This window comes from Triticum aestivum, unplaced genomic scaffold, assembly GCF_018294505.1.
Source record: "Triticum aestivum cultivar Chinese Spring unplaced genomic scaffold, IWGSC CS RefSeq v2.1 scaffold68137, whole genome shotgun sequence".
In the NCBI taxonomy this organism is placed as follows: domain Eukaryota; kingdom Viridiplantae; phylum Streptophyta; class Magnoliopsida; order Poales; family Poaceae; genus Triticum; species Triticum aestivum.
Genome location: NW_025232732.1, coordinates 1,814 through 9,173, shown reverse-complemented (window position 1 = coordinate 9,173; position 7,360 = coordinate 1,814). Strand labels below are relative to the sequence as shown.

Sequence of the window (7,360 nt, the reverse complement as noted above, 5' to 3'; positions counted from 1 at the left end):
TTGGGACATCACTCAGCATGTCTCCTTATCTGTGGGTGTTCCTCATCGCTTAGTTTGGAAGTGGACCAAGGATCACAAGTTCTCTGTTGGCAGCGCATATAACATGTTCTTTGCTGCGAATGTGCACTTTGCTTGCCACAAGCCAATATGGGAATCAAAAGCTCCCCCAAAATGCAAATTCTTTATGTGGCTTGCTGTTCATCGCAGGTGCTTGACCGCAGATAATTTGGAGAGGAGGGGCTGGCCTTCTAATGGCAACTGTCCGTTGTGCATCTCGACGCACGAAGACTGCACACATCTTTTTGTGCATTGTCGGTTCACTCAGCAGGTTTGGAGGAGGTTCAGGGACTGGACGAGAGTGTTTTTTCTTGTTCCAGATGACAGTTATGCTAATACTGAGGATTGGTGGCTGAGAACACGGAAGGATGTCCCCAAGTCTGATAGGCGCAATTTTGACACCATTATCATTCTTATCCACTGGAGGATCTGGAAAGAAAGAAATGCGAGAATTTTTGAGCATGTGGCCTGCAGCGTTGAAAGGGTGCTGGATTTGATCAGAGAAGATATCAGGGCCTGGAGAGCAGCAGGTTGTATCGGTGACCTTTTTTGATCTCTTCTCTGCTTCTTCTTGTTTTGCCTTGAGCCCAGTTAGGCCAGGCTATGCACTGTATTTTCGGAGTTCTGACTCTGTCGGCAATTGGCTCTAGATCGCCTAGACTGTTTTGCCTTGTACTACTCTCTCTTTTCTATCTAATGAAAGAACGGCCTAGGCCCTTCGAGAGTGTAATGGTTCTAGGGAATACTCCGAACACCCTCCTGATCAGTCGTGCATCGCGAGAATCAAATTTTCTTTCTCCGAGCAAGGTCAGACCATGCTGCATGTGCTTCCACAAGGAAGTTAACACAAGACCGTTAGAGGATTAGAGATGAGATAATTGACATAATGTAGTGTGTGTATTATTGAGCCTCGAGAGTGAGTATATATAGAGACACATGACTTGGAGGGCAAAAAGGCTCCTAGAGATAAGATGAGAAGAATTCTTTTCTAATCTATCTATAACTACCAAATACATCTCTAACATCCACTACATAAATTACCTAATAAGCCGACGGCTTTTTATTGAGGCCGTCAAGCATGAATGCATTTTGGCTACCTCCGTGCTTAATTTGCTCGCGCCAGCTTCACATGCGTCGCGCATGAATGCATTTCCCTACGGTAATTGTTAATTGTACCCGACGAACGTTCCCTGAGAGGGGGTGACAAACGAACGATCTTTGCTGGCAACTTTAGTTGTAAAACGGGATGAAACAACGATAGTGTTCGAATGAAAATTGCCTTCTCGGGAAGAACTGGCATGTCTTCTAAAGAAAATGTCATCTCTCCCCACTTCACCAGAACTAAAAATGCAATCAAATTGTTTGCATGTGTCACATATCCTGAAGAATCGTTCACTAGTTAGGAGGATCCTTTGGCTAAGTGGACGTAGGCAAGCAGCTTCTGAAGAGAAAGTGCACCTCCTGGTCCCATTGTACATTCTCTTCTTTATTTCTCTCCCTGTACAAATAAAATCTCTCATTGTCTCTTTTTTGTTTCCTAGTCAAAGCTTAACCTTATTTTTTTAGATAAGAGGCGCTTGCCTGGCTTTAGGTTCCCGGTAAGCCGGTTGTTTGACAGGTCGAGTATGCTGACGGGAAGGAGCATGCAACGCTAGTGCGGGATGTCGCTGCACTACTAGGAGAAACCTTATAGATAGAACCTTAGCAGTAGCGTGGGGTGGAGGGGCAGCGCTACTGCTATATAGCAGCAGCACTTGTCATGAACCCGCGCTACAGGTATCTCCATAGCAGTAGCGTTGGCCGTCCACCCAGTGCTACTGCTAAGTGGTTCCAGTCTCAGCCCACTAGGCTACCCATACTCCAAGTCTACTTGAACTACATCAAACATAAAACAACTCATCGTCGTTGTTCAACTGCTCCCAATACTCGTCCTTTGGTTGGGTCTTCACACTCGTGGTCTTCCTCCGAGTCATCCCAGCCCGAGGAGTCAGACTTGATGGCGATCACCGACAAGGGGCCGGCTTCGTCCTCCTTCACCGCCTTCTTCTTCCGCAGGGCCTCACACTTCCAAAAGAACTAGCGCTCAGCCTAGACATACTCCGGATGCTCCCGCACGAACCTCGCCATCACCACGTCATCACTGTCGAGGGCAACAAGAAACTCCGGCTTCTTCTCCTGGCCTCCTCCTCCTCCTCCCCCTCCTCTTTCTCGTCCATTTGCCGAATCATGATATTCTTCGGCCTCCTAAACTTTGCGATGCCCAGGTTTCGATCGAACCATGTGTTGTGCTACTTTGCGTGCGTGCGGCGTGCGGCGTGTGTGGGTGCGTTTGTATTGTCACTGATGTTGGACGTTGTACTTCGGTGGTTTGCTTTATTTGTAAAGCGGGATGAAAGCCTTTTTCGGTAAACAATGCCTATAAATTTTGTCCAAGTCAAACCGTGCATAGTTTGTTCCCTCAAAAAAAAATTGTGCATAGTTTGACCAACTTTGTTAAGAAAACTATCAACAACTACAAGACTAAGTAAATATAATATCAAAATATATTTATTCCTAATATAATGATCCTAATTTGATATTTGTGGTTCTTCATTATTTTTCCTACAAACCTGGTCAACCTTTGCATCATTTGACTTCAGACAAAATTTTTACGCTTTCTTTTCAAGCACAGGAGGAGTAGCAGAATAACATGAAAGACACCGGAAAGACGTTCACCTCAATGTCGTTTATGGTGAATCCAACTGTTAACGGTATACAACAATCCAGCTTGCAAACTTAGCCTTGCTTAGATGGTTTGCTTTTTTGTGGTGGAAGAAGCCCACCATGGTTCAAGTCCTAGACTTGACATTCGTGCTCGCATTTTTCTGGATTTATTTTGGGTATCCTGTGATATTCATTAAGTGAGAGGAAACGTCCCGACGACTATGGAGGCACCTCTGGTGACTCGTCAATCTCAAAATGAAGTGTTTGTGTCTGTACTATGTAAAAAAAATCCAGCTCTGCATACAAATCTACGACTGATACATCTTTATTAGTTTTATAGAGATCTAAATCTATTTTTGAAACCTTCCCGTAAAAAAAACTTTTTCAAACCAATAAGAGACAACAACCATCTATAAATTTCCAATTGAAGGTCAAACATGATTGAATTTTGGTATTTCTAACATGAAATCCATAAGTAGCTAAACTGCGTAATAAAATGAAAATAGAAGTACATAATTATATTGTTTTTATGAACAGGAGAGTGAAATTTGGAACAGCAATTAATCAAAATTTACATAATATTTTTTATTCCATTTTATTTCCATTCAATTAAAATAGAAGTGCATAATTATTTTTTATATGAACCTAAGACAAAAATGTGGAATAGAAATTAAACGTAAAGTAAATAAAATTTAATTATTCAATTTTACGTCCATTCAATCAAAATAGAAGTATATAATTATATTTTTATATGAACCTAATACTGAAATCTGGAATAGAAGTTAAACATAAATTAGATAAAACTTATTTATTCAATTTTATTTCATTTAAGCAAAATAGAAGTACATAATTATATTTCTATATGAATCTAAGACTGAAATATGGAATAGAAATTAGTCATAAATTAAATTAAATTTATTTATTCAATTTTATTTCCATTCATTCAAAATAGAAGTAAATAATTATATTTTATATGAACCTAAGATTGAAATGTGAAACATAAATTAATTAAAATTAAATAAATTCGTTTATTCAATTTTATTTCCATTCTATCAAAATATAGGTCTATTCAAACCAATATGAAGGTGTAAAAAGAACAAGCTATGACCAGGGTGAATATTCCATCCATGTACCATGAACATGTAACGTAATTTAATAGAGCTAAGGTGGTAAAAGAAAGAGAATACAAAGAAATATAATGCACATTTGATGGTAAAATTTCCAAACAAAATTGTATCATGTGTTTATTTAATACATACTAACTTCATTTTGAAAATACTTAAAGTTCTAATTTTGTCCGAATTAAGTTTAACTTCCTCAGGTTTGACCAAATATATATAAAGATGTACTAATATTATAACATCAAATACATATATTGCGTGGAATGTAATGAAACTAATTTGGCGTTGTAGATGTTAATATATGTTTCTGTACACTCAGTCAAACTTAATGAAGTTTGATTCATGACAAAACTCTTACCTTCTTACCTCTCATGTGAAAAGAGGAGATAAGAGGGACCGTGTTAAAATTGGCCATAACTTCAAGTAAGTTGGAACGGAGGGCGTACAATGTTTTCCATACATTCAATGATATATCAATCAGTAGCAAATCTAGTCTCACAAATGTGTGAACCACTTAGCTAGCTAGGCTATTCTCAAGCCACAACGTTCAGAACTTTCTGAAACTTGGCAGTTTGCCTTTTTTCCAGCAAACTACATAATCATAGTGAGAAGTGAAGCACGGGTTCAAGCTTATGTTCAAAAGGATTGTATAGAAGATATTGTACAATCTTAATGACTACTTAAGAGTTTTTTAAGATAGAATGTATGGTCTTTTGGAGTTTTTTTGTCTGTTGCATAACAAAGTAAATGAATTTTCCTTCATGCATTTTTCTATTGGTATTACAAAGTAGAGAACACAACTAATGTCACACCTTCTTCATCATCTTACATTGCATGCCATCGACAAAGAAGAGAAAAGCACATCTCCAGGTATCAATTGTAAAGAGCATCCCAAACCATATCCAGGAACCAAACACAATCCCATCAATCACAAAATAGTACATCCACTGGTCCTCCCCTTCACCATCTGTCTCATCCAATACAATTGAAGTATCTGCACATGGAGTGTCCAGAGGAAGCCCACAAAGCCCAGAGTTGTTGGAGTAAATCAATGGGTTTGTTAGGGTCTGAATCTGTCTCCCAACCGGTATCTTGCCTGACAGAAAATTGTTTGAGACATTTAACGCGCTGAGCCCAGATATGCTCGTGATGCTCGAAGGAATGGCTCTAGAAAGTTCATTAGGTTATAGATCTAAGATCTCAAGAAATTTCAAACTACCAATATCTTCGGGAATGCCGCATGACAGATGGTTTCTTGTTAGGTTTAGAAAGCGAAGGCCCTGAAGGCTGTTTAGCTTTTCAGGGATGCACCGGGACAGCAAATTGTCCGACAAATCAATACCCGTTAGTAAACTGAGTGTTCTTTGGAAAATTAGCTCTTGGCCCTTCTAGGTTATGCGGATCCTATCCTGGTACAACGGCGTTTCTCGGATATTATACTCTTGGCCCTTCCAGATTATAACAATCCTATCTGTCGGCGTATTTGATGGATGCCTCATGGACGCCAGGTTGCCGAAATCTAATGGAATCAATCCGGTGAAGCTATTGCTTGCCATGTCGAGTAGTTGAAGTTGCGAAAGACGTGATAATTCAGCTGGAATTTCTCCAGTGAAGTTGTTTGATCTGAGGCTAAGGATTCGTAATGATGGAATCCAGCTCCCTATCCATGGAGGGAGAGCACCAAAGAACATATTGTTGCTGATGTCTACGGTGGCTAGTGAGTTGCATCCTTTTAGGACCTTGGGGAAGACATCGGAGAAGCCATTTTTGGCGAAATATAGTGATTTGAGAGAGCAGATGTGGCTTTCCTTAGCCGCAGGGATTTCACCTGAGAAAGAGTTGTTGGACAAGTCCATGAACTCGAGAACCTGCAGGTTCCACCAGCGTCAGGGAGCTTCCCAGTGAGCAGGTTTTCAGATAGGTCCATGAACCGTAGAGATAGGAGGGTGCACCAGCAGGCTGGGAGGTCTCCATTGAGCCGGTTACTCGAAAAATCTAGTACTTAAACAAACAGGATCCTACAGAGCTGGTGTGGATGGCGCTGACGAGGTTGTTGTTGTAGAGTTGGAGTGTGAGGAGGTTGTGCATGTCATCGAGCTGCAGTGGGATGGAGCTGAGGACTTTTGGGCAGAGAGAGTCATAATTCTCAATAAGCCTCCAAACCTGCTTCGCTGGCAAGGCCATGTTAAAGCTATGTATGTCCCTGAAGCCCATACCACCCATCTCTTTCGGCACACAGATCTTCCACCATGCGAACCAACCAATGCATTCTTCTACGGTCTTCTTTGTCACCCCACCAGTAATGCGACATTGCGTCAGTGATCGCCTTGCAAGTTTTCTTTATCCCACCTCGCTCCTTTATCCGTTGTTGATATTTTGGAAAACATGTGATCCCTACAGGCAAGAATTGTGGGCTGTCTCAAGGGAGGGATATTAAAGGAAGGATTCCATCTTATCCTTAAAAAAGAAATCATGGGGCTGGATTTATCAAGGATGCATGGCAAATAATCAGGAAGTGTGGGCTGTCTCAAGGGAGGTGTATTAAAGGAAGGATTCCATCCTTAAAAGGGAAATTATGGGGCTGGATTTCCAGATTGTGGACTTGGAAGGATTAACAATTATCAAGGATGGACTTAGCGATTGTGATCCTCAAGAGGAGGGATGTGCTGCCATAGGGGATTCGAACAAAGTAGTAATGCAGCTCGGTAGAAAAAAGAGAACAAACTATTGTGAGAAGGACGTGCTGCCGTAGGGATTCGAACAAAGTAACGCAACCCCGCTCAAATAAATACAAATATGGCGGATAAAAAAATTGTAAGGTCAAAACGGGTGAAAAAGATTCCAATTTTTTCAGCTTTGCAATTTCCTCATACATATTTTTTTAATGCCCTAAGTTAACACCGGATGCCTTTATCACTCTCGATGCATCGGAGTTCCTTTGTCTGAACCCACACACCATCAGAACCGCATCGAGAATTATAATTCATTCAGATGAAGCAGAGTTTGAATCGTGCTCTCCAGAATGATGTATTTTCGCGTTCAATCTATACCAACCGTCACAAGACTATGTCCCGGTCAGTAAAGAATTTCCAATTACTAGAATAATGTAGATGTTGTCAACTTCCTAGACTTTGTTCTTGGTCCGATTGTTGTCATTGGACGCATGCCATGCTCCATACCAGCCACAGATGTGAAGCAGATGTTGCATACTGTGGCATCACCTCGATGCGGTCATCGAAATGTCACTCCCATGTAAACTTTTGTGTTACTTTTTTAGCCTCGTCCGTATGAGTTTAGATCAGGGAGCCTCAAGTTAGTCCGGTCTACCAAGATATATCACCATCACCATAAACTGAATGCCAATCGTTAACATTACTCCTCCACTACTCCTCTGGTCTCCTCCCTGTGGACAACTAATACACCATTATGGATGTATTGCATCTAAAACAACGGAGGTGAGAATGAAACTCGGAAAGCTA

General features: G+C 40.9%; 1 pseudogene; it reads right to left on the bottom strand.

The window, feature by feature from the left end:
- Positions 1–4,687: 4,687 nt before the first annotated feature.
- On the bottom strand, positions 4,688–6,104 carry LOC123175964 (receptor-like protein EIX2; annotated as a pseudogene).
- Positions 6,105–7,360: the final 1,256 nt, after the last annotated feature.